Consider the following 27,741-nt stretch of genomic DNA (forward strand, 5'->3'; position numbering starts at 1 on the left):
ATGATTGTAGGATTGATCTGGTGGACGGGGCAGTGATTCCCACGTGTCGAGTATATGCCTTGTCTGTTCCTGAAACGGTGCACTTGAAGGAGTACATTGATCATTATGAAAGTATAGGATTCATAAGACCGTCTCGTTCCCCAGCTGCCTCTCCCCTTTTCTTTATAGCAAAAGCGAAGGGTGATTTGAGGGCATGTGTGGACTACCGCGTTTTGAATAAAAACACCATCCGTAACCGGTACCCTCTCCCTCTCATTACGGTGTTGATTGATCAAGTGAGGGAGGCTGTGATCTATACTCGCTTGGACTTGCGAGGAGCCTATCACTTGGTCAGGGTGCGTGAGGGGGATGAGTGGAAGACGGCATTCAAGACGCGGTATGGCCTATATGAGTATCTAGTCATGCCATTTGGGCTATGTAATGCCCCTGCGGCATTTCAGTTTCTAATCAACGATGTCCTGAAAGAATTTATCGATTCATTCGTTGTCGTGTACATCGATGACATTCTGGTGTATTCTATGGATGAAAGATGTCACGTGGAGCAGGTCAGCAAGGTACTGATGAAGCTGAGAGAACATAGCCTCTTCGTGAAACTCAGTAAATGTGAGTTTAGTGTGTACAGTGTGGAATTCCTGGGGGTGATGATCAGTCCTTTGGGGTTGCAGATGTCCGAGCGCAAGGTTGAGGCAGTGAGAGATTGGCCAGTACCGAAGAACGTGAGGGAAGTCCAGAGCTTTCTGGGCTTCGCGAATTACTACCGGCGCTTCATTTTGCACTTCTCATTACTGGCAGTGCCCATTACTAAACTTTTGAGAAAAGGAGTGCCGTTCGAGTGGACATCTGCTGCAGGGGAGGCTTTCCAGACTCTTAAATCTTCTTGTATTACCGCCCCTGTGTTGTCACATCCCAATTTAGAACATCCTTTTGTGGTAGAGGGGGATGCTTCGGACGAAGCAATCGGGCGGTGTTATCTCAGAGGGATGTAAGTACAGGGCAGTTGCCCCCAGTGGCCTTCCTGTCAAAGAAATTGAGTTCGGCTGAACTCAATTATACAATAGCGGAAAAGGAATTGCTTTCAATAAAGCGGGCTTTTCAGGAATGGAGACAATACCTATGGGGGGCCCTACATACCATCACAGTGTACACTGACCTTAGGAATCTGCAATTTATGTCTTCTGCTAGACACTTGACATCAAGGCAGATGAGATGGACGCTCTTTTTTGCAGAGTACAACTTTGTGGTCACTTTCCGCCCGGGGTCTGAGAATAGGAAGGCCGATGCCTTATCTAGACAAACCATGCCAGTGGAATGCGTGGAAGAGAAACAGGCAATCATTCCAACAGGGAAGGTTCTGTGTGTGGTGAGAGCTGAGACCTTTTTGGATGAGGTGAGAAAACATCAGTATCCGGGTGGATGGGGGTCATGGGCTCATGGCAGATCGGATAGTAAAGTGAGAGACGGTTTGCCATTCTTTCAGGGGAAGTTGTTTTTGCCCTCGATTCCTTTGCAGAAGAAGGCTTTTGGCTGGTGTCATGAGGGGGAACTGGTGGGACATCCTGGTATACGTAAAACCCTTGATACAGTCAAAAGGAATTTCTGGTGGGCTACCCTGAACAAGGATGTTTCTGAGTGGGTGGCTCGATGTGATGTTTGTGCTAGAGCCAAGGGAATAACCACCAAGAAAGCCGAGAAACTCATACCCATGCCTACACCCAGTCAACCCTGGCAGCATATTAGTCTGGATTTTGTGTCGGGTCTTCCGATGGATAAGGGTTCTTCAGCAGTATTGGTAGTGGTAGATAGCCTCACCAAAATGGGACACTTTATCCCTTGTAAGAACCTTCCGAATGCTAGTCAGACTGCACAACTGTTAGCCAGCAATGTGGTCCGGTTGCACGGTATCCCCAGGGTTATTGTGTCAGACAGAGGACCGCAGTTTATTGCACGTTTCTGGCGCATGTGGTGTCGTGCCCTGAATATGGAGTCCAATCTGTCCACCAGTTTCCACCCACAGACAGACGGGCAGACAGAACGTTTGAACCAGACGTTAAAGAAATACTTGAGATGCTTCTCCAAAGAAGCGCATGAGTCTTGGGTGGATCTGTTGTGGATGGCAGAACTGGCCTACAATAACGCATGGCATAGTTCAACGGGGATGTCACCCTTCAAAGCTAATTTTGGTTTTGATGCTAATACCTTGCCGGTTGACATACCCGCTGATCTCTGTGACCAGCCTTCAGTTAAAGAAAAGATCTTGATGTTGAGGAGGGTACATAAGGGAGTGCAAGTACATTTGAACAAGGCAAAGGAGGTATACAAAAAGTGGGAAGACCGCCACAGGATAGAGAGCCGTCAATATGTGGTGGGTGATAAGGTTTGGCTGTCTACAAAGAACATTAGGTTTAAGTTGCGCAGCGTGTTCCACCCAAGATACATCGGCCCATACCCCATTGTGAAACAGGTGAACCCCGTAACTTACAAACTGAAATTTCCAGGGTCAATGCGCATACACCCAGTGTTCCATGTTCAATTGCTGAAACCTGCGCTTACGTCGCGCAGAGCAGCCCCTCCACCTGTGTTATGTGATGGGGGTATGGAGTATGAGGTGAGGAGTATAAGGGACTCCAAGTGGTGCCGGGGTGCGCTAAAATACCTGGTGTCATGGAAGGGGTATACCGTGGAAGATGATTCTTGGGAGCTGAGCTCGGATGTGCATGCTCCTGCTGCGGTGCGTTCTTTCCACAAGAGGTTCCCCGCTAAACCTGGCCCTAGAAGGCGCTAGGGACGGGGACATACTGTCAGGATCTGCCAAATGCGCCTACCTAACCATTGAACTACATCTCCCAGAATTCCAGTGAGGGGGCGGGGCACTATATAGGTATGGCGGACCCTCTACACTTTGTTCGTGATTTTGTTCAACAGCAGTGTTTGTTGGTGACTTGAGAGGTGTGCTGTGTTGGTCTCCTCTCTGGAAGTATTCAGAGAGGGTTTGGTTCCTGTTTCCTATTGTGTTATCAGCGCGAAGGAATCAGGAAACGCGCTTTGGATATAAGCGTTTTGGGAATTCTCCAGTAGCGCGTGGAATGCGCTTTCTGACTGGTGGTATTTTTCCTGGAGTCCTGTTATCTGCAACGTGTAAGCGGCTGACGGAAGATTCGAGCGGAGAAGGAAGGACCGGGACTACGCTGTTCTAAGTACAGTGAGTTTTCGAGCAGCGCGTGACTTTTAACGCGTTGTTTAGCCAGTGCGGAAGTGTTCTTCATAGGCGGCATTCTGGTAACCGGCAAAGGGAATTTAAGGCGCATAAGAGTTTCACATTTGGCTGGATTGTTTTGTTTTTGGAATACAGTGAGAACGGAGTACAGCGGGTTTAACCCTACTGCTTACTACCGTTACGAAGCGAGTCACTAGTGTCTTCCGAAATAAGTGCCAAAGCGGAAGGTAGTGGGGGGGGGATCCTACACCTTTCCGTATTTGGAGTGGAACATTTAAAGAACACTGTGTTGTGGATTTGAGAGCGGAAGACGGTAGTAGGATGCTACGTCTTACCGTATCCTTAAAGGATTGAATTGGTTCATTCATCCATAGGTGAACTAGTTTCTCAGGAGAAGAATTTTGTTTTGGATTCACAAAGGTTATGGGATATGCACACGTTTATTTTTTGAGCACAATTCAACACAAGGCAGGGTATGTACAAAGCCACTAGAGAGTATTGAATTTTGGTTCTGTGAGATATCTGATAGTAACCGGTGTTTGTGTTCCTTAGGGACTAGTGTGGCAGTTATCACTATTCAAGAAACAGGGAGGAGGTGGAGCGCACTTCTTCTGTAAAGGTGAATCTCCAAGTATACTTAGTGAGAATGAAATGAGAGTAGGATTTCCTGGTGAACAATTATAACCTGTATGCTTGTTCTCTTGTCTTTCAGCTATCCCTTCCCTGCAGTCCCCTTCCGTCCCCTCCTTGTTTTGTTTCCTGTTTTTTCCCTCGCCCTATCACTCGAACACGCTGTGTTGTTAGTACGAGCGTGTGGGTGAGATCGGGAGGTGGAGTTATATGTGCATCAATCGGATCCGGCAGCGTGGAGTCTGACATAAACTTTTGAACCTGAGAGTTCAGTTAGGAGGGAGTTGCTATGGTAACAGATAGAAAGGTCTGAGAGGGGGAAGGGTGTTGGTTTGAAATAGTGAGGGAAGAGTTTTGATTGGTAGAAATGATTTGGTAGAAATGAGGCATATCTGTGTAGAATTAGAGGTTTTTAGTGCCATTAATGGTTGCAGTGCCTGGAGAACATACCCTTTGCTCTGCTAAAGAAATATTGGTGTGTGTATCTGACACTGTTCTTAATCTCCCAAAGCATTTGTAAAGGTAGGTAATGATTCATTTAATTTAGATAGAGACTTATTTGCTCTATGGAGAAGATTTGGAAGCAGATAGTGAAGCTTCAGTAGTAAAATTGAATGCCTTTTATAGTTTTGAGAAGCAATTAATAGTGTCTGCCTCTGTCTTTGCTATGTATATTTGCAAGATAGGGGATTTGTATTTTGTGAAACAGTGAGGTTTCAGTAGTGAAATTGAATGCTTGTACATAGGTCTTGCGCTGTGTTTCTAAAATGTTATTCAAAAAACGATTTTGGGGGCAAATCAATGGTATTTACATTTGGGTGTTATTTATGATAGCCTTGTGGCGCCAGTGCGTCACTTTTAACATGGGAAAAAAGTGACGCACCGGTGGCGCAAGGCCTTCATGAATAAGGTCCTGAGTTTCTTTGCTATTGGTTTCTGTCTTGCTTTTTGATGATGCTTGCTATGTATATCTGCAAGATAGGGGATTTGTATTTTGTGAAACAGTGAGGTTTCAGTAGTGAAATTGAATGCTTGTACATAGGTCCTGCGCTGTGTTTCTAAAATGTTATTCAAAAAACGATTTTGAGGGCAAATCAATGGTATTTACATTTGGTCTTATTTATGATTGCCTTGTGGCGCCAGTGCGTCATTTTTAACATGGGACAAAAGTGATGCACCGGTGGCGCAAGGCCTCCATAAATAAGGCCCTGAGTTTCTTTGCTGTTGATTTGTGTCTTGCTTTTTGATAATGCTTGCTATGTATATTTGCAAGATAGGGGATTTGTATTTTGTGAAACAGTGAGGTTTCAGTAGTGAAATTGAATGTTTGTACATAGGTCCTGCACTGTGTTACTAAAATGTTATTCAAAAAACGATTTTGGGGGCAAATCAATGGTATTTACATTTGGGCCTTATTTATGATTGCCTTTTGGTATAAACCTAGATATGTTGCAAATTAGTGTTTATATTGTGTGCTTATTGTGATTGCTTTGTTGTTTGCTAATAGTGGTCTATAATGTGTTATTTTTTTCTTTACCACAGATTGTATTCAACATTTTAAAAGTTAGCAAAAATGCCGTCCAGGCAAAGGAGAAGAAAAAATACCATACGGAAAATTACAAAATTAGCAATGAAAGTAAAGGAATCCGCTACAACAAGTACTTCAAAAAACACCCAAGAAGGTCCTGGTAAGACAACTAAATCTTTTTTTCGCAACATATGTAAAACAAAAAAAAAATGTTAACAGTAATGTGAAGATCCAGAAGGAGAGAACAAATTTGAAAAAGAAGGAGAGGCCCTCAAAAAATTTCTCTATTGGAGCAGGAGAGAAGAATATGGATAGCAATAGAAGGTTAAATCAATTTAGGGACATTCGTAGACGAATGTTTCGCAATAGGGTAGTTTTAAATTTGCTAAAAAATGAAAAGAGAGCTGCTTTTTACAAGAAAAAGAAAAGTGTAGAGAAGATTGTTGATCAGGCTTTTGAAGTTAAGAAAAAAATATTAATTTTAGTAATCAATAGAATTAGGATACTTAATAAGGCAATTGATGTTTTCAAATCGAATCAAATCTAACAGTAGATGGAAAAGAATAATTAATCAGACTAATTTTTGTGAAGTATTTTCTTGAGAATGGATGCATAGTTCAAGTTCTGAGCCATTTTTTAATGAGGAGAGTTACTTTCAGGAAAATGATTTGGTGCATGCAGTTGACACCAGTGGTCGAGCATATGAGGTGAAAGATGGTTGTGTAATGGAAAAAGAGAAACTTGTGTCTAGAGATGCAGAAGAGGTGTTAGCAGATGAAGTTTTAGGGAGACGTACTAAGGGTCCAGTGTACACATGGAAGTGCAGTAGTGTTTGTAGTGTGCAACAGGATTCAATCGATTTGCTTCGAAAATTCTTACGTACATATAGTAAGAAAAGTCTAAAACAAAAAATTAAGATCTTGCAAGACTTAGATCCTTGCAGAGTGAGAGAAAGCACAGGTTTGCATGGGCATTCACTGGCTTGTCTTTCTAGAAAAGTATGTCAGAGTGTTTTTCATCATTTTAGGATGTTAGCAGTGCATCATAATAAGGTGAGGAAATTAGTGAGAAGGTTGTATTATGCAAAAAGTCCAGCACTTAAGCTTAAACAGTTAAACAGTGCTCTTTTGCATGGATCTGAAGTAGATGTGAAGACTATTTGTGAAGAAATTGAGTTTTGTTATTTTGGGAACAAAGAGGACAGTGTAGAAATGGATATAGTAATGGATGGTAATGTGGAAGACAATGTACAGATTTCAAGTACAGAAAAGTTTGACGAGGAAATTACCAAGTTTAAGGTGAAATCAAGTGAAAGGCCAAATTTAACTTGTGTGTGTTGTCGACGGACTCATTATAAGATTCAGACTAGGTTAGTTGATTTATATGCAAAATGTGAATTGGAAAATAATAGTGAATGGAAGGATTTTGTAAGTTATTTGTTGGTTGAGAATTCTTTTGATTTGAGTTTTGATCAGCGTATTTGTAATTATTGTTTGAAAAAATTAAATGAAAATAGAATGCCTGCTAGAGCTGCTCATAATAATCTTCAGTTGATAGATATTCCTTCTGAATTGATGGATTTAAATACTTATGAATCAATTTTGATTCAATGTGTCCATCCTTTTCAAGCTATTGTTCGCATGGAGCCTAAGATAGGGAAATTACCTCCTACAGATTTACAAAGAGGATTAAAGGGAAGAGTTGTTTATTTACCTCTAGATGTCAAGAAAAATGTTGATACAATTGGTGTAGAAAGAGTAGAAGAGGATCCTCTGGTTATTCTAGTTAATGGGGTTCCGACAAAGAGTAAGAAAATCTGGCAAGATTTAGTGGATGTTAGGAAAGTCAAAAACGCAACGTTGTGTTTGGTCAAAAACAATGAGTACTATAAAGATGTAGGTGTTGGAGCAGAGGAAACAGCTACAGAAGAAGACAGTGATTGTTCATTTGGCCAAATTGAAAAAGTTGATGTGTCTAGAAGTGAAGAAATATATGAACATTATACTGTTCATCCTTTGCATTCCAAAGAAGTAATGGGGAATGCAATTGACTTGTTTCAAATGAAAGCAGCAAAAGGAAGTCCTATTAGTGTATGGGAATAAAGTTTGTAAGCTCGTTGTTTTCAATAGTTATTTCCAACAGGTCGAGGTGGACGATATGACGATCGACCAGTTCAAATTCCTGCAGCTGAATACCAGACTTTAAGATTATATGCTGAAGATCCAAGGTTTTGTCAATGCATTCCATATTTGTTTCATCTACTGTATGAAAGTGATTTGTCTGGGCTTTCTTATGCAGTTAATCATATATTGAAAAGTGGAGCTCATCTGCAAAATGTTTGTCGAGGGACTTTATGGAGAAAGTCAATCTGCAAGACAGTATTTTGGAATCTCAGCTAATCAATCTCATGGCATGTCAGCGAGGAACAAACGAGTATTGGTTCCGTCGTCATGGGGAATTGAAATGTATGCTAAGAAACTTAGGAACTCCTACATGGTTCCTCACTCTTAGCTGTGCTGAGTATGCATGGGACGACTTACTTCAATTTCTACGAGAGGCAAATGGAAACATACAAAATATAGAATTGAAAACACCTGGAGAACTGTGTTCTTTGGATCCAGTGAATGTATGCAGATATTTCAATCATAGATTTGAAGCTATGATGTCTTTTATTACCAACAAAAAAAATCCTCCCCTTGGAGAGGTTTTGGATTTCTTTTGGAGGAAGGAGTATCAAGCGAGAGGTGCTCCTCATATACATATGTTGTTATGGATTAAAGATGCACCCAAATTTGGATCAGATTCGGATGAAACAGTGATGAGTTTCATTGAAGAGTATTCAACCTGTGCTGTTCCGAAAACTACTGAAGAAAACAGTTTAAGGCAACAAGTTTTATGTTTTCAATCTCATTGTTGTGGAAAGTACTGTCGTCGAAAATTCAAAAACAAGGAAAAGTACTACACGAAATGTCGTTTTGCGTTTCCACGTCCAGTGATTTCTAAGGGAAGAGTAAATAATTTGATGTCATCTCTACGGCATACTGTGACGAGGAAATCACCCAAAAATACATATAATTTAAAAAGAAACGAAGAGTCCAAGTACATCAACGACTACAACCCAGTGATTTTGTCCATGTGGAATGCTAACATGGATATTCAGTTCGTTGCTGACAACTCTACTGCTGTGGCTCGATATGTGACATCTTACATCACAAAAAAAGAAAAAAAAATAACTGAAGGAAATGTGGGAGGACATTTCACATGAAAAGAGTCTAAGCAAGAAATTATACAGTTTCAGTCTGAAGATGTTGTCGCATCGAGAAATTGGAGCATATGAATGTTCTGATCGGTTATCATCAGCAAGTCTCTCTGCCAAATCAAGAACAATCATTTGGGTGAGTCTAGGTCTTGCTGCAACACGAAACCGAGTTTTGAAATCTGTACAAGAAATTGAATATTTGGCGGAGAAAGAACCAAACAGTACAGATATTTTGAAGACAAATATGTTGGATACATACTATCCAAATAGAAGTACTCACCTTGAAAACACTTGTTTGTATGAAGTTCTGCAAAACTACAGTTATAAGAGGAACATCACAGAAGATATCAATAATGGAAAATATGCTGTCATTGGGTATGAAGGATGTCTAGTGAAGCAGAGAAAAGGCCATTTGATTAATCATCGAAAATTGAGTTGCGAAGCTCCAGACAAAAGAGAATTTTACTATTTAGCTCTTTTGCAACTCTTTAAGCCATGGCTTACAGAAGAGGAACGACTTGGAGAATTTCTCTGTTATGAAGACTCTTTTAATGCAACTAAGGATACCATAGAATGTACTGTTTTTCCAAATTATCTGCAAATGTTGAACGAAGAAATAGAGCAAGAAACCACAATTGCTGAAGAGATTGCTAGAGACAGTTCTCAAGACAGTCAGAATTCTACTTCATTGAGTCAGGATCCACTAGGAGGACCAATTATCCAAAATGAAGCTTCAACTGCCATGGATGAGGTGGAAAGAGCTATGGAACAAGCTCAAGAGGATGGAGTTAACTTAGAAGATTTGGTAAACCAACTAAACGTTGAGCAGAAAAAGATATATGATGAAGTTACAGAACAGATTGAACATGGATTCAGACATGAGAAAAAAGTGTGCTCATGTACATCATTTAAGCCTGTTCGACTGTACGTAAGTGGAGAAGCGGGAACAGGAAAAAGTTTTCTGATTAAAGCCATTGCAACGTATTTGCAGAAAAGGACTGAATCACCGCTGTCTTGTGTTGTAACCGCTCCAACTGGACTGGCAGCACATAACATTAAATGGATTACTCTACATCGTTTACTGATGCTGCCAGTTGAGCATGATAATAAATTGCATTACAACAAGCTATCTGGAGATGTGTGTTCTGAAGTTTCCAGAGTCTTGAAGAAAATGAATCTGCTTATCATTGATGAAGTAAGCATAGTCTCAAATCTAATGCTTGCTTTTGTGCATTTGAGAATGCAAGAAATTCTTAGAATTCTTAGAATGATGTGTTATTTGGAGGAAAACACATTATTGTTTTTGGAGATCTACTGCAGTTGACTCCAGTAAAAGGACAACCAGTGTTTAAAATGCTTAGGCATGAAGATACCAGGAAGTCCCTTGGAAGCATTGGAAACGTTAATATATGTTTAAATTTTAAATATGCTGAACTGCTTCAAAATATGTGACAGGCAAAGGATGAAGATTATAAAAATATTCTACAAGATGTAAGAATCGGAAAAGTAAGTGAGCTAGGGAAAGAAGCTTTACATGCTCGATAATTTTCAAATTTGTATCCAAATGAAAACATTCTTCCAGAGAATATTTTTTTAAAAACTGACAGAAGAAATCTGGGATATGTTTGATGCCAACTCTGCAAGAATGTTCCATCTTCAACAACAAAATGTTAAAGTTAGAAAATGAAGAGATTGTGAAACTGCAAGCAATAGATAAAATAGAGCATATGGGTGCAACAATTGTTTTGTCAGAAAATTTGAAAACAAAATTGGATTCATTAGACAAAAGTATTTCTAAAACAGCTGGTTTTGGAAAGACTCTAAATGTGTGTTTAAATTGTCGTATCATTTTGAGAAGGAATTTAAATGTTGAAAGAGGTCTGGTAAATGGAGCAATGGGTTATGTTGTTGATTTTGTGAATTATAGAAATAGAGATGGAATTGAATTTTAAAAAATAAAATTTGATGGTATTGAGCAAGTACAACAAATCAGTCGTTGTTCTGCTAGATTTTTGCTCGTAAAAGACGTATATGTTCGCCGAAAACAGTTTCCTGTTTGTTTGGCATATGCGGTGACAATTCATAAATCTCAAGGTTTAAGTGTAGATAGTGCTTTGGTGAACATTGGAAGATCTGTGTTTAAAGAGGGTATGGTATATGTGGCATTATCACGAGTCAGAACTTTATCAGGATTGTACTTGATTGAGTGCGATGAGACAAAGATTTGTGCAGATCTAGATTGTGTTAAAGAATACAATAGGTTAAGAAGAGAGTATGCTCCACATTTGCCTCAATATCCTCTGTTTGAAAAACGTGTGGTAGGCCAAAAAAGAAGAAATTAGAATAATTGCAGTGAGGTAGTAGCAAAAAGACAAAAAGTAGATGAAACTGTAATTCAAAACAGAAAGACAAAGGATTCTGATGAAAATGTTGTTGGATTTCAGTTTGAAAACAGTTCTGGTGTCAACTGCTATGCTAATGTAGTGGTTAATGGGGTTTTTTTTCTTCAAACTTTACAAGAACAGATTGTTGAAAATCGGGCTCAAAGATTGTGTGGTTTATTGAATTCTGTGTTTGAGAAATGTAGCAGTGATAGAGCAAAAATAGAAAGTGTAACAGAAATTCGAAATATTTTAGATATGTGTTCTGGTCAAGATAAATTTTCACAGAACATTCAGCAGGATTGTCAGGAATTTTTAATGTATATGTTTGGTGTTTTGGAAGATGAAGGTGTAGATGTAGATAATCTTTTTAGCCTTTCTTATCAATGGCAGCATGACTGCCACAACTGAAGTTCATCAAGTACTACTAGGATAGACATTGAAAGATTTATATATTTGACTTTACCAGACTGTAAATCAGTGTCATTTAAAAATCTAGTTAAAGCACCAGATCATAATATGGTGTGTACCCAATGTAAGTGTCCAATGCTATCCACATTATTTATACAAAGTTATGATCAGTATATCATTTTAGTTTTCCAACGATGTAGACCTGATGGAACTAAATTGACAACTTCTATCAAAAATCTTGTGGCTTCTCAGTTATCAATTTCAGGAAGAACCTTTACAACTGTAGCTATTATTTATCATGACGGTTCTTCGACAACATCAGGACATTATACATGCTACTTAAAATGTCAAAAAGGTTGGAGTTACTGCAATGATTCTCATTTGACTTGTAAACAACGTTTGCATTATGACTTTAAAAATTCTTACCTAATGTTTTTAAAACCAAAGTTTTAGTAAAGGTAATTTGCCTTTGAAGACGGGAGTAGTTAATAAAAGTTAGTTAGTTAGTTAGTCTAATGTTTAAAATTATTTATCTGATATAGGTACTGTAAGTGGATCTCATAGTAAAAAATACTCATATATCTGACACGATTTGGCCGTAAGGAAAGTGTAAGGTAGGATGTTCTTAGATCTTTTTTCATAGGAAGTCGATGAAATGGAAGTTATAGAGAACAGCAGACTTTTTTACACCAAAAGGACCTTCACTATCTTCTATTTGGCCTCAAGGAAAAGTAAGTGAATCAAAGATTACTGTACATATATGATTTGTGAGTTTTTATGTTTTTTTTTAAACACAATCATTTAGATTGTGTTTTTTTTCCCGCTGTTATATGATGAAGAGTTTGAACTCACTAATTTAAGTGAAATTCAATATATTCTGAGAACAGCAAAAATAAACAATGTAACATATTGTATAAGTCATTCTATAGTTTGCATTGTGTAATTTATATTGTATTCCCATTGTCTCACACTCATTTTCCTTTTTCCACCCTTATTTAGCTCTCTTTACTCACTTACACTGCCTTTTTTCACTTTGTTTCATCGCTGTTCCTTTCCTCCACTTCTTTCACTACTCCTCAATCCAATTTCAACTGTCTGCATTTCCTCTATCCCTTCCACCACTTTTCAGCTTTCTCACATTCTCTCAGTACCATTGCTTTAGTTCTCTTCCCCTCTCTTTCCTTCTTTTGCTCCTTTACTCTTTTTCCTTTCTCACTCATTGTACTGCAATTCACTCAGTCCTTCCCTTTGTCTTTCTGTGTACTTACTTTCTCACTCCTTTTTCCTCTATCGTTCTATATTAACCTCATTCCTTTCATCCCTTCACTCTGTGACTCCCCTTCACTCACTCTCAGTCATCTTCCATTCCTTTTTCTTATTAATGGTTCCTCATTTAGACTCCTTTCCTTTTCACTTATTTTCCTTTTTCTTTCTTCTCTTTCCTGATTTCGTTTTGGTATCTCACATTCTTTTAGTATCTTACTTATCTTCTGTAATTTGGTCTCTTTCTATTTCTTTTTCCCTTTTTTTGTCTTTCTACATTACTTTATTTCTGTTTTTGTATCCTTCACTATTGCTTTATTTCTTAGTACACTTTTTTTTTGATTTTTTACCTCTTGACCTGTTTCTTCTATTTTTAAATGTATATTTTACTAATTATAACTTGTTTTTTCTTTTGTCTTTCACAGATACAAAGTGTAGTTTAAAGATGCAAGTAAGTTTTCATTAATTATATGGTAAGTGTGACTACAAAATGTAGTTTGGCATCACCCTTTGCTTTAACCTCACTACTTTTCTCTCACCCTACCTCACCCCTGTTTTCTTACTCTGCTTCCCTCACTTATTCTTATCCTCCATATTTACTTCTCTTTTCCTTACTTTCCTACCACATTCAACTTCTTTTAGTGCCCCTGCTCACCCACACTCCCTCTCTTTCCTTTTTTTTCTGCTTTACTTAGTCCCTTTCTGACACTCCTTCCTTTACTTTCTCTGTTCTTTCTTTCTGTCACTCCCCATGTCTTACCCTTATTCACTTTTATCCACCCTATTTCACTCCTCTTTACTTACACTCACTGCTATTTTCTTTCCCACCGTCACCACTGTTCCTTTTCTCTGGTTCCGTCACTACCTGTCATTCCCCATCCTTTACTCTCCTTCCTTTTACTCTCATCACCCATTCACATTGTCCCAGAACATCTGCTTTAGTTTTCTTCCTCTTTCTTCTCTTCTTTTGCTCCCTTATTCATTTTCCTTTTCTCAGTTACTCCCTCTTATACCTTTTCTCTGTTTTACTATCTATTACACAGTCCCTCTGTGTTTCTCCCTCTAGCTCTCTTTCTCTTTAAACCACTCTCTTTGTCCCCATCCCTCATGCTCACTCCTTCATAATTTTTTTTAATTTTTTTTGTTGGTGCGCTGACGGGACACGCCCTGGTACGCTGCCCGGGGCGCTCACCGGTACGCGCACCGGGAGCGCTCCAGAGTGAAATATAAAAAAAAAGAATATACTTAAAAAAAATATATATTTTATTAATATTAATATACAATATAGGATTCATTTTTAGTAAAACATACCATTCTAAGCTATAGATATTTGCGAATAAATAACCTGAGAAATTCACAAAAAAATACATAGGTATGAGGCCCTATAAAAAGTTAGGAATTAGCAGTTAAAAAACCTATGACATTCACTGAAAAAACCATAGGTTTCATACCAGTTATAGATAGGAATTAGCATTAGTTTTTTCAGTGAATATATATATATATTCACTGAAAAAACCATAGGTTTCACACCAGTTATAGTTAGCAGGAAATTTTACTGACATAAAACCATTGAAATTCCACGTTATAGTTAGTTGGACTCACTATAACCTGCGCGCCTGCAATGCACTGCTGATGACGTCACATATTACATCACTCATGACATGGTCAGTGACATCACTCATGACATCACTGATGACACCATCCAGTGAATGTGTGTCTTTCTGAAAAATAAATATGTTTTATATATGTATATGTAAAGGTCGATGGAAGAATAAATGTTTAAATAAGTGTCTAAATGGATGTTTATTTTTTTTTAAATTGATTGGTTAACTGGCTTATTAAGTGTATCCTAGTGAATACATATATTAGCGAGTAATGTTTAAATATTTAAATATATGTATCAGTGACCTGTTCTCAGGACACCCCGCGCCGCACGGCCACCAGCTGTTGTGTGTGCGAATCGCCCCACTGCTGCCCGCAGCCTCGCTGAGCCTGCCCGCCGTATTTGCGTGTAATGTTTGCTTATATTTTTCCTTTTTTGTTTCCCTGCATCTTGTTAAATATTAGTATTGTTTCCCATTTGCTGTAATAGATTGTTGTTATTGCCTGTGCTGTTGTCTGTCTCTCTGCACCCTGTGCCTGCCCGCCCCGCTCCCCGCTTCCCGCCGCCGTGCTAGCAGCCATGCACCCTTTTCCTTCTGTGCCCTCCCCGCTCCCGCCTCCCAGCTGCTCCTTCCTCCCTCCCACTTTGCCATAAATGGCGACCGCGCGGCGCAGGTGAGTGTGACCTGTTCTCAGGACACCCCCGTGCCGCACGGCCACCAGCTGTTGTGTGTGCGACTTGCCCCGCTGCTGCCCGCAGCCTCGCTAAGCCTGCCTCGCCGACTCCGCCCCCGCCGTATTTGCGTGTACTGTTTGCTTATATTTTTCCTTTTTTGTTTCCCTACATCTTGTTAAATATTAGTATTGTTTCCCATTTGCTGTAACAGATTGTTGTTATTGCCTGTGCTGTTGTCCGTCTCTCTGCCCCCTGTGCCTGCCCGCCCCACTCCCTGCTGCCGTGCTAGCGGCCACGCCCCCTTTTCCTTCTGTGCCCTTCCCGCTCCCGCCTCCCAGCTGCTCCTCCCTCCCTCCCACATGGCCATAAATGGCTACCGCACGGCGCAGGTGAGTGTGACCTGTTATCAGGACACCTCCGCGCTGCACGGCCACCAGCTGTTGTGTGTGCGACTCGCCCCGCTGCTGCCCGCAGCCTCACTGAGCCTGCCTCGCCGACTCCGCCCCCCGCCGTATTTGCGTGTACTGTTTGCTTATATTTTTCCTTTTTTGTTTCCCTGCATCTTGTTAAATATTAGTATTGTTTCCCATTTGCTGTAATAGATTGTTGTTATTGCCTGTGCTGTTGTCCGTCTCTCTACCCCCTGTGCCTGCCCGCCCTGCTCCCCGCTTCCTGCCGCCGTGCTAGGGGCCACACCCCCTTTTCCTTCTGTGCCCTCCCCGCTCCCGCCTCCCAGCTGCTCCTTCCTCCCTCCCACTTTGCCATAAATGGCGACCGCGCAGCGCAGGTGAGTGTGACCTGTTCTCAGGACACCCCCGTGCCGCACGGCCACCAGCTGTTGTGTGTGTGACTTGCCCCGCTGCTGCCCGCAGCCTCGCTAAGCCTGCCTCGCCGACTCCGCCCCGCCGTATTTGCGTGTACTGTTTGCTTATATTTTTCCTTTTTTGTTTCCCTACATCTTGTTAAATATTAGTATTGTTTCCCATTTGCTGTAACAGATTGTTGTTATTGCCTGTGCTGTTGTCCGTCTCTCTGCCCCCTGTGCCTGCCCGCCCCGCTCCCTGCTGCCGTGCTAGCAGCCACGCCCCCCTTTCCTTCTGTGCCCTTCCCGCTCCCGCCTCCCAGCTGCTCCTCCCTCCCTCCCACATGGCCATAAATGGCTACCGCACGGCGCAGGTGAGTGTGACCTGTTATCAGGACACCTCCGCGCTGCACGGCCACCAGCTGTTGTGTGTGCGACTCGCCCCGCTGCTGCCCGCAGCCTCACTGAGCCTGCCTCGCCGACTCCGCCCCCCGCCGTATTTGCGTGTACTGTTTGCTTATATTTTTCCTTTTTTGTTTCCCTGCATCTTGTTAAATATTAGTATTGTTTCCCATTTGCTGTAATAGATTGTTGTTATTGCCTGTGCTGTTGTCCGTCTCTCTACTCCCTGTGCCTGCCCGCCCTGCTCCCCGCTTCCTGCCGCCGTGCTAGCGGCCACACCCCCTTTTCCTTCTGTGCCCTCCCCGCTCCCGCCTCCCAGCTGCTCCTCCCTCCCTCCCACTTGGCCATAAATGGCAACCGCGCGGACGCGCATCGGTCACGTGCAGCGGGCGCGCCGATTGTGCGCCGAAGTCGCACCAAAGGTGAGCCTGTCTGTGCCCGTCCGCGCCTGGACCGTGCCCAGTGCCAAGACCCCGGGCCCCCACCGACGCAAGACGACCCGACAGACCTACGACGCCGCCGCCCTCAACGAACTCAATGCCGGCTGGAACCCCGCCTACTGCAAGGCCGCCCCGAAACGCTTCCACGGACCCTTCACCTGCACAACCTGCAAGTTCACCTGCATCCGAACATGCACCGCGCCCGCCAAGCCAAACCCCCAGCACCGACCTCAAGTGCATCCTGCTCAACACCCGCTCCGTCCACAGACACGCCGTCGAACTCTGGAACCTGCTCGACACAACATCACCAGACGCCGCGTTCCTCACTGAAACATGGATGAACGCCTCCTCAGCCCCCGACATCGCCATCGCCATCCCGGATGGATACAAGATCATCAGGAGGGACCGCGTCAACCAGACCGGGGGAGGCATCACCATCGTCCACAAGCACACCATCCGCATCACGACCGACGCCGACGACACCTACACCGCCGCCGAACACCTCCACTTCCAGATTCACACCGACCCTAATACGACCCTCAGAGGCACTCTCATCTACAGTCCCCCGGGACCACGCACACAATTCAGCGAAGACATCACGGACTTCATCAGCCCACACTCCCTCCCCTCCGCCGACTACATCCTCCTAGGAGAACTCAACTTCCACCTGGAGAACAACAAGGACCGCAACACCGTCACCCTGCTGGACAACCTCGCCAACCTCAAACTCAAGCAACTGGTCAACACCCCCACCCACTACGCCGGCCACACGCTTGACCCCGTCTTCTCATCCAGCAAGCACATCGCCTTCAGCCACTGCACCGGACTTCACTGGACCGACCACAGCTGCGTCCACTTCAGCTTCAGAAAAACCACTACCCGCCACCACCCGCAACAGGTTCCTCACAGAAGCTGGAGCAAGATCACCGCCGACCAGCTCACCACTTACCTCAGCCGTAACCCACCTGCCAGCACACCGGACCCCAACGAAGCAGCCCGCAACTTCACGCTGTGGCTGACCGCCTGCGCCGACGACCTCGCACCACTGAAGAACCCTCCCAGCAAACCCAGAAGCAAGAAGGCCCCCTGGTTCACCGACGAACTCAAGGACTCCAAGAAGACCTGCCGCACCCTCGAGGAAGCCTGGCTCCTCGACCGGACAACTGACAACATGACCGCCCTCAAACACACGACCCGCAAGCACCACCAGCTCATCCGCACCACCAAGAAGAAATTACTGAAGGATCGACTGGACAACAACGCCCACGACAGCAAGGAACTCTTCAGCATCGTCAAGGAGTTCTCCAACCCCAGCACCGGCAACAACAACATCACCCCTTCACAAGATCTCTGTGACTCCCTCGCCTCGTTCTTCCACCGCAAGATTGACGACATCCACAACAGCTTTTGCACACCATCCTCACACCTAACCGTCGAACTAATGCACCCCACCGCCACCCTCCACACCTGGACCGCAGTGACCACCGAAGACACAGCCCGCACGATGAACACCATCCACTCCGGATCTCCGACTGACCCCAGCCCCCACCACGTCTTCAACAAGGCCGACTCCACCATCTCACCCCAACTCCGAGACGTCATCAACACCTCCTTCGACACCGCCACCTTCCGGGAGAGCTGGAAGCATGCCGAGCTCAGTGCCCTACTGAAGAAACCAACAGCAGACCCCACCGACCTTAAAAACTTCTGCCCCATCTCGCTCCTCCCTTTTCCTGCCAAAGTCATTGAGAAGATCGCCAACAGACAGCTTGCCGCCTTCCTCGAGACTAATGGATCCCTCGACCCCTTGCAGTCCGGCTTCAGAGCCAACCACAGCACCGAGACCACCCTCATCGCAGCCACCGACGACATCCGAGCCCTTCTCGACAACGGGGAAACAGCGGCACTCATCCTCCTGGACCTCTCTGCCGCTTTCAACACTGTCTGCCACCGCACCCTAGTCCAACGCCTCAGCAACACCGGCATCCAAGAGAAGGCATTGAAGTGGATCATCTCGTTCCTCACTGGAAGAACACAGAGAGTCCGCCTTCCCCCGTTTCGCTCCGAGGCCACCAAAGTCATCTGCGGCGTCCCGCAAGGATCATCACTCAGCCCCACCCTCTTCAACGTCTACATGAGACCTCTCGCAGCCATCGCACACCAACACAACCTCAACATCATCTCCTATGCCGACGACACCCAGCTGATCCTCTCCCTCACCAGAGACCCCGACACTGCCAGAACAAGCCTCCACGAAGGGATGAAAGACATCGCCGAGTGGATGAATAACTGCTGCTTGAAACTGAACTCAGACAAGACGGAAGTCCTCATCCTTGGACCATCACCCTCCGCCTGGGACGACTCCTGGTGGCCTCCAGTCCTGGGCACCGCCCCCAAGCCGACAGACCACGCACGCAACCTGGGCTTCATCCTGGACTCCTCCCTCTCGATGACCAGACAAGCCAACGCCGTCTCCTCCTCATGCTTTCACACCCTCCGCATGCTCCGCAAGATCTTCCGATGGATCCCGATCGAAACCAGGAAGACAGTCACCCAGGCCCTCGTCACCAGCCGGCTGGACTACGGAAACACCCTCTACGCCGGAGCCACAGCCAAGCTACAGAAAAGACTACAACGCATCCAGAACGCCTCTGCCCGACTCATCCTGGACATCCCTCGACGCAGCCACATCTCCAGCCACCTGAGGAACCTGCACTGGCTCCCCGTCAACAAGAGGATCACGTTCAGGCTCCTCACCCATGCACACAAGTCTCTCCACAACCTGGGCCCCAAGTACCTCAACAACCGCCTGACCTTCCACAAGCCCACACGCCAGCTAAGGTCCGCCAGCCTCGCCCTCGCCGCCGTACCACGCATCCGAAGAGCCACCGCCGGAGGCAGATCCTTCTCCTACCTGGCGACCGAGACATGGAACTCCCACCCCATCCACCTTCGGCTGACCCAGAACCACCTCACCTTCAGGAGACGACTCAAGACCTGGCTGTTCGAACAGTAGCGGCCCCCTTCCCCCAAGCTCCTTGAGACCCTTCCGGGTGAGTAGCGCGCTATACAAGTGTTATGATTGTCTGATTGATTGAGTGTTTCACTTTGTGTATAAGTGGCTGCATGGGTTGGTGAGTAGCTACATGTGTGTGTGTATGGGTTATTAGATTTTTTAGTATCAGTATGAGTGTCTGTATGGTTTGGTGGGGGTATTACTCAGCACATAGATGCATCAATGACTGACTCACTGTTTGTATGTGTTTTGAAGACAGCATATGTGCAGGACTGTATGGGTGGATGAGTGTGTATATGTGTGTGTTAGTGAGTGAATGACTGTCTCACTAGTGTTTTTATCAGTAACTACATATGATTTAATCTAGTATATGTGAGTATTGATGTATATAAGTGAGTATATGTGAGAGTGAGAGATTGTAAGAGTTCCTGTTTAAAAAAGTATGTGTTTCTAGTAGTGTTTGTTTAAGAGAGTAAGTATGTGTAAGTTTCCTTAGAAGTAAGGTGGTAGTGTGTGTATAGTTCTATAAGTAAATAAATGGATGTTCTATAGTTTATTTGCATGTGTGAGTATGTGTTTGAGTACCTTTTGGATTACTGTCGGCGTGTAACAGGATGTATATGTGTATCACTACATATGATGAGTGAGTATTTGTATGAGTGACTATGTAGAACTGTTGGTGAATGAGTGGATGTGTATATAGATGGTGGAATTACTGAATTGGTTGTTGTAACTGGTATGGGTATCTTCATTTTTTTGAAAATGTTAGTTTCTATTTTTGAATATGTATTTCAAGGGTTACATTACACTGAAAGGAGGTCTGTCACTCTGTCACAAGGATGGTGTCATCAGTGATGTCATGAGTGATGTCACTGACCATGTCATGAGTGATGTAATATGTGATGTCATCAGCAGTGCATTGCAGGCGCCCAAGTTATAGTGAGTCCAACTAACTATAACGTGGAATTTCAATGGTTTTATGTCAGTAAAATTTCCTGCTAACTATAACTGGTGTGAAACCTATGGTTTTTTCAGTGAATTTAATAGGTTTTTTAAATGCTAATTCCTAACTATAACTGGTGTGAAACCTATGGTTTTTTCAGTGAATTTCATTGGTTTTTAAAATGCTAATTCTGAACTATAACTGGTGTGAAACCTATGGTTTTTTCAGTGAATTTCAAAGGTTTTTTAATAGCAAATTTCTATAACTATGAAATGTAATATTTTTAAAATAATGTATCCAATATTGTATATTTATGGAATACTATTTTTTGTATGTATATTCATATTTTTTTTTAAAAAATGTTTTGCCTTGGAGCGCTCCCGGTGCACGTACCAGTGAGCTCACCAGTAAGCGCAGTATTCCGGCGCACCCCGGTGCGCGTACCGGGGCGCGTCCCGGTAGCGCACCCAAAAAAAAAAGAAACAAAAATTATGAAGGAGTGAGCATGAAGAAAAGGGACAGAGAGAGTGGTGTTAAGAGAAAGAGAGCTTGAGGGAGGAACACAGAGGGACTGTGTAATATAGATAGTAAGACAGAGAGAAAGTGTTAGAGGAAGTAACTGAGAAAAGGAAAGACATGGGGAGTAACAGAGAGAAAGGACAGAGAGAGTAAAGGAACTTGTGACAGAAAGGGAGTGAACCAGAAAAAAAGGTAAGTGAGGGAGTGTAGGTGAGCAGGGAGACTGAAAGAAGTTGAATGTGGGAGGAAAGTAAGGAAAAGAGAAGTAAACATGGAGGATAAGAATAAGTGAGGGAAGCAGAGTAAGGAAACAGGGGTGCGGTAGGGTGAGAGAAAAGTAGTGAGGTTAAAGCAAAGGGTGATGACAAACTACATTTTTTTAGTCACACTTACCATATAATTAATGTAAACGTAATTACATATTTTCTCTACCCTTTTTATCTGTGAAAGACTGAAGAAAAAATAAGTTATAATTAGTAAAATATATATTTTAAAATAGAAGAGACAGGTCAAGAGGTAAAAAATCATAAAAGTGTACTAAAAAATAAAGCAAGAGTGAAGGATACAGAAAGGGAAATAAAGTAATGTAGAAGGACAAAAAGAGGGAAAAAGAAATAGAAGGAGAGCAAATTAATGAAGGTAAGTAAGATACTAAAAGAATGTGAGATACCAAAACTAAAACAGGAAAGAGGAGTAAGTAAAAGGGGAATGAGTGAAAGGGAAAGGAGTCTGATTGAGGATCCATTTACAAGAAAGAGGAATGGAAGATGACTGAGAGTGAGTGAAGGGGAGTCACAGAGTGAAGGGATGAAGGGAGTGAGGATAATATAGAAGGATTGAGGGAAAAGGAGTGAGGAAGTAAGTACACAAAAGGACTAAGGGAAGGACGGAGTGAAGTGCAGTACAATGAGTGAAGAAAGGAAAAAGAGTAAAGGTGCAAAAGAAGGAAAGAGAGTGGAGGAGGACTAAAGCAGTGGTACTGAGAGAATGTGATTCGGTGATGAAAGTAAAGAGAAGGACATTGAAAGATAGGAAATGCGGGGTAGTAATGGAACCAGAGTAAAAGAACTGGGGTGAAGAATGATGAGAGAGGAGCAGTGAAGTTGTTCTAAGAGAAATGATAGAAGGTAGATAAACACAAGTGAGCATAACACAAGGAGATTGAGGGACTGAGGACATAGAGGTAGAGAACGAAAAAAGAGACAAAAGAAAAGAAGCAAAGAAAGATAAGTGAGAGAGAATGGGTGAGTTATAGTGACAGAGTGCGACAAAAGAGGTGAGTGAATAAAGAGGAATTAGTAAAAGAGCAAAGGAGGAAAAGACGGAAAAAGGAAGTAAAGTAGACAGACTGAAAGCTGAAAAGTGGTGCAAGGGAGAGAGGGGATGCAGACAGCTGAAATGGGATTAAGGGGTTGTGAAAGAAGTGAAGTAAAAGAACATCGATTAAACAGAGTGAGAGAAAGGCAGTGTGAGTGAGTAAAGAGAGCTGAAAAAAGGATGGAAACTGGAAAGTGAGTGTGAGACAATGGGAATACAATATAAATTACATAGTACAAACTATAGAATAACTGGTACAACATGTTAGATAGTTTAGATTTTTGCTGTTCTCAGAATATATTGAATTTCACTAAAAACAGTGAGTTCAAACTATTCATCATATGACAGCGGGAAAAAAAAACACAATCTAAAAGATTGTGTTTTAAAAAACGCATATAAACTTACAAATCATATATGTACACTAATCTTTCATTCACTTACTTTTCCTTGAGGCCAAATAGTAGATCGTGAAGGTCCTTTTTGTTGGAAAATACTCTGCTGTTCTTTTAAATTTCCATTTCATCGACTTTCTATAAAAAAAGATCTAAGAACATCTGAAATAATTCTCAACGTTTTCCTTTTCCTCCTTGTGTTAAGTTATGACTCTTTGCTCATACCTTCAACTTTCCTTACGGCCAAATAGTGTCAGATATATTAGTATGTTTTTAAATTTCTCAAATAAAACTGAAATTACTGTTTACCCGATGTTTTGGAAGAAAAGCTCATATGACATTTTCACAATGTTTAAATATTCATATTCCCTTTTTGGATCAATCATGTTCAACATTTCCTATAATACTGATATCACTTACTATAAGATCCACTTACAGTACCTATATGAGAACTGGATTTTTTATATTATGTTGATCACTTTTACTCACAATATAATTTTAAACAGTAGACTAACTTTTATTAACTGCTCCCGTCTTCATAGGCCAATTACCTTTACTTAAACTTTGGTTCTAAAAACACTAGGTTAGAATTTTTTAAGTCAAAAGGCAAACGTTGTTTATAAGTCAAATGAGAATCATTGCAGTAGGTCCTACCTTTTTGACATTTTAAATAAGCTGTATAATGCCCTGATGTTGTCGAAGGACCGTCATGATAAATAATAGTTACAGTTGCAAAGGTTCTTCCTGAAATTGATAACTGAGAAGCCACGAAATGTTTGATACAAATTGTCAATTTAGTTCCATCAGGTCTACATCGTTGGAACACTAAAATGACATGCTGACCATAAGTTTGTATAACTAATGTGGACAGCATTGGACACTTACATTGGGTACACACCATATTATGATCAGCTGCTTTAACTAGATTATTAAATGACACTGATTTGCAGTCTGGTAAAGTCAAATATATAAATCTTTCAGTGTCTATTCTAGTAGTACTTGATAAACTACAATTGTCGCAGTCATGCTGCCATTGATAAGAAAGGCTAAAAAGATTTTCTACATCTACACCTTCATCTTCCAAAACACCAAACATATACATTAAAAATTCCTGACAATCCTGCTGAATGTTCTGTGAAATTTTTCTTGACCAGAACGTATCTCTAAAATATTTTGAATTTCTGTTACACTTTCTATTTTTGCTCTATCACTGCTACATTTCTCAAACACAGAATTCAATAAACCGCTTAATCTTTGATCCCGATTTTCAACAATCTGTTCTGGTAAACTTTGAAGAAAAAAAACCAACATTAACCACTACATTAGCATAGCAGTTGACACCAGAACTGTTTTCAAACTGAAATCCAACAACATTTTCATCAGAATCCTTTTTCTTTCTGTTTTCAATTACATTTTCATCTACTTTTTGTCTTTTTGCTACTACCTCACTGCAATTATTCTCATTCCTTCTTTTTCGGCCTACCACACGTTTTTCAAACAGATGATATTGAGGCAAATGTGGAGCATACTCTCTTCTTAACCTATTGTATTCTTTAACACAATCTAGATCTGCACAAATCTTTGTCTCATCACACTTAATCAAGTGCAATCCTGATAAAGTTCTGACTCGTGATAATGCCACATATGCCATACCCTCTTTAAACCCAGAACTTCCAATATTCACCAAAGCACTATCTACACTTAAACCTTGAGATTTATGAATTGTCACCGCATATGCCAAACAAACAGGAAACTGTTTTCGGCGAACATATAAGTCTTTTACAAGCAAATATCTAGCAGAGCAACAACTGATTTGTTGTACTTGCTCAATACCATCAAATTTAATTTTTAAAAATTCAATTCCATCTCTATTTCTATAATTCACAAAATCAACAACATGACCCATTGCTCCATTTACCAGACCTCTTTCAAGATTTAAATTCCTTCTCAAAATAATACGACAATTAAAACACACATTCAGAGTCTTTTCAAAACCAGCTGTTTTAGATATACTCTTCTCTAATGAATCCAATTTTGATTTCAAATTTTCTGACAAAATAATTGTTGCTCCCATATGCTCAATTTTATCTATTGCTTCCAGTTTCACAATCTCTTCATTTTCTATCTTTAACATTTTGTTGTTGAAGATGGAACATTCTTGCAGAGTTGGCATCAAACATATCCCAGATTTGTTCTCAGTAACTTTCTTAAAAATATTCTCTGGAAGAATGTTTTCATTTGGATACAAATTTGAAATTAATCCTGCATGTAAAGCTTCTTTCCCATGCTCGCTTACTTATTTGTAGAATTTTTTTATAATCTTCATCCTTTGCCTGTCGCATATTTTGAAACAGTTCTGAATATTTGAAATGTAACCATATATTAACGTTTCCAATGCTTCCAAGGGACTGCCTGGTATCTTCATGTTTAAGCATTTTAAAAACTGGTTGTCCTTTTACTGGTGTCAACTGCAGTAGATCTCCAAAAACAATAATGTGTTTTCCTCCAAATAACACATCATGCTCTGTTCTAAGAATTTCTTGCATTCTCAAATGCACAAAAGCAAGCATTAGATTTGAGACCATGCTTACTTCATCAATGATAAGAAGTTTCATTTTCTTCAGGACTCTGGAAACTTCAGAACACGCATCTCCAGATAACTTGTTGTAATGCAATTTATTATCATGCTCAACTGGCAGCATCAGTAAACGATGTAGAGTAATCCCTTTAATGTTATGTGCTGCCAGTCCAGTTGGAGCGGTTACAACACAAGACAGCGGTGATTCAGTCCTTTTCTGCAGATAAGTTGCAATTGCTTTAATCAGGAAACTTTTTCCTGTTCCCGCTTCTCCACTTACGTACAGTCGGACAGGTTTAAATGATGTACATGAGCACTCTTTTTTCTCATGTCTGAATCCATGTTCAATCTCTTCTGTGACTTCGTCATATATCTTTTTTTGCTCAAAATTTAGTTGCGTTACCAAATCTTCTAAGTTGCAGCTGCTAGCGTTTTTTTAACAAAGATTTCAGATAAGCAGAGCGCTCTGCCTGGTGTGTACGTTAGGAGGTTCTCAATAGCTAGGTAAAAGTATGGTGCGTTAGAGCGAACGGAAAAGCCCTCAACCGTTCAATTAGAAAATCATGAAAGACTCTCACATTACATAGAAACAGCGATGCTCTCGCACACATTCACAAGGTATAATACTGGTAGTCAATTAAATAGAAAACATGAAGCATGTGTAGCCAAAAAAAGTAGACAGATGCAGATTTTCGGGTATATTTCTTAAGGTGGGTTGTTTAATGAGTCCACAACCGTGTTTCGTCATGTGGGGATAATTCCCAACAACTCTTCAGGGCTTGTGGCACAACCTGCACGTAAGCAGGTCAGAAAGGAAAGGAATTCCTGTAGATAATACTCAGTGCTTAAATGGTATTAGTTCTGTAGAAGAAATATCAAATTCAACGTGTTCCAGAGAACATGAGTGTGTTCTTCTGTCGAAAATGAGCCCACAAAGTAAACGGGTGCTCAATAAATATACGCTTAATACGTGTGTGTATTAAGATGGTACCGGGGGGATCCACCTCTTGTTCGTGACACAGCAAGACAAATTAGCTTGCAGTCTCGGCGTTTTGTTCAGATACGTGGTATCCCTCCTCTTGTGTTTCCCGGTCACCGTTTTCCGAGGGACGAAATCTTCTAAGTTAACTACATCTTCTTGAGCTTGTTCCATAGCTCTTTCCACCTCATCCATGGCAGTGGCAGCTTCATTTTGGATAATTGGTCCTCCTAGAGGATCCTGACTCAATGAAGTAGAACTCTGACTGTCTTGAGAACTGTCTCTAGCAATCTCTTCAGCAATTGTGGCTTCTTGATGTATTCCTTCGTTCAACATTTGCAGACAATTTGGAAAAACTGGACATTCTATGGTATCCTTGGTTGCATTAAAAGAATCTTCGTAACAGAGAAAATCTCCAACTAGTTCCTCTTCTGTACGCCATGACTTAAAGAGTTGCAAAAGAGCTAAATAGTAAAATTCTCTTTTGTCTGGAGATTCGCAACTCAATTTTTGATGATTAATCAAATGGCCTTTTCTCTGCTTCACTAGACATCCTTCATACCCAATGACAGCATATTTTCCATTATTGATATCTTCTGTGATGTTCCTCTTATAACTATAGTTTTGCAGAACTTCATACAAACAAGTGTTCTCAAGGTGAGTACTTCTATTTGGTTAGTATGTATCAAACGTGCTTGTCTTCAAAATATCTGTACTGTTTGGTTCTTTCTCCGCCAAATACTCAATTTCTTGTACAGATTTCAAAACTTGGTTTCGTGTTGCAGCAAGACCTAGACTCACCCAAATGATTGTTCTAGATTTGGCATAGAGACTTGCTGATGATAACCGATCAGAACATTCATATGGTTCAATTTCTCGATGCGATAAAATCTTCAGACTGAAACTGTATAATTTTTTACTTACACTCTTTTCATGTGAAATGTCCTCCCACATTTCCTTCAGTTCTGTCTTTTCTTTTTTTGTGATGTAAGACGTCACATATCGAGCCCCAGCAATAGAGTTGTCAGCAACGAACTGAATATCCATGTTAGCATTCCACATGGACAAAATCACTGGGTTGTAGTCGTTAATATACTTGGACTCTTTGTTTCTTTTTAAATTGTATGTATTTTTTGGTGATTTCCTCATCACAGTATGTTGCAGAGAAGACATCAAATTATTTACTCTTCCTTTAGAAATCACTGGTCGTGGAAACGCGAACGACATTTTGTGTAGAACTTGTCCTTGTTTCTGAATTTTCAACGACAGTACTTTCCACAACGATGGGATTGAAAGCGTAAAACGTGTTGCCTTAAATTGTTTTCTTCAGTAGTTTTCGGAACAGCACATGTTGAATACTCTTCAATGCAACTCATCACTGTGTCATCC

Source organism: Lissotriton vulgaris, chromosome 6 (assembly GCF_964263255.1).
Source record: "Lissotriton vulgaris chromosome 6, aLisVul1.2, whole genome shotgun sequence".
Taxonomy (NCBI): Eukaryota; Metazoa; Chordata; class Amphibia; order Caudata; family Salamandridae; genus Lissotriton; species Lissotriton vulgaris.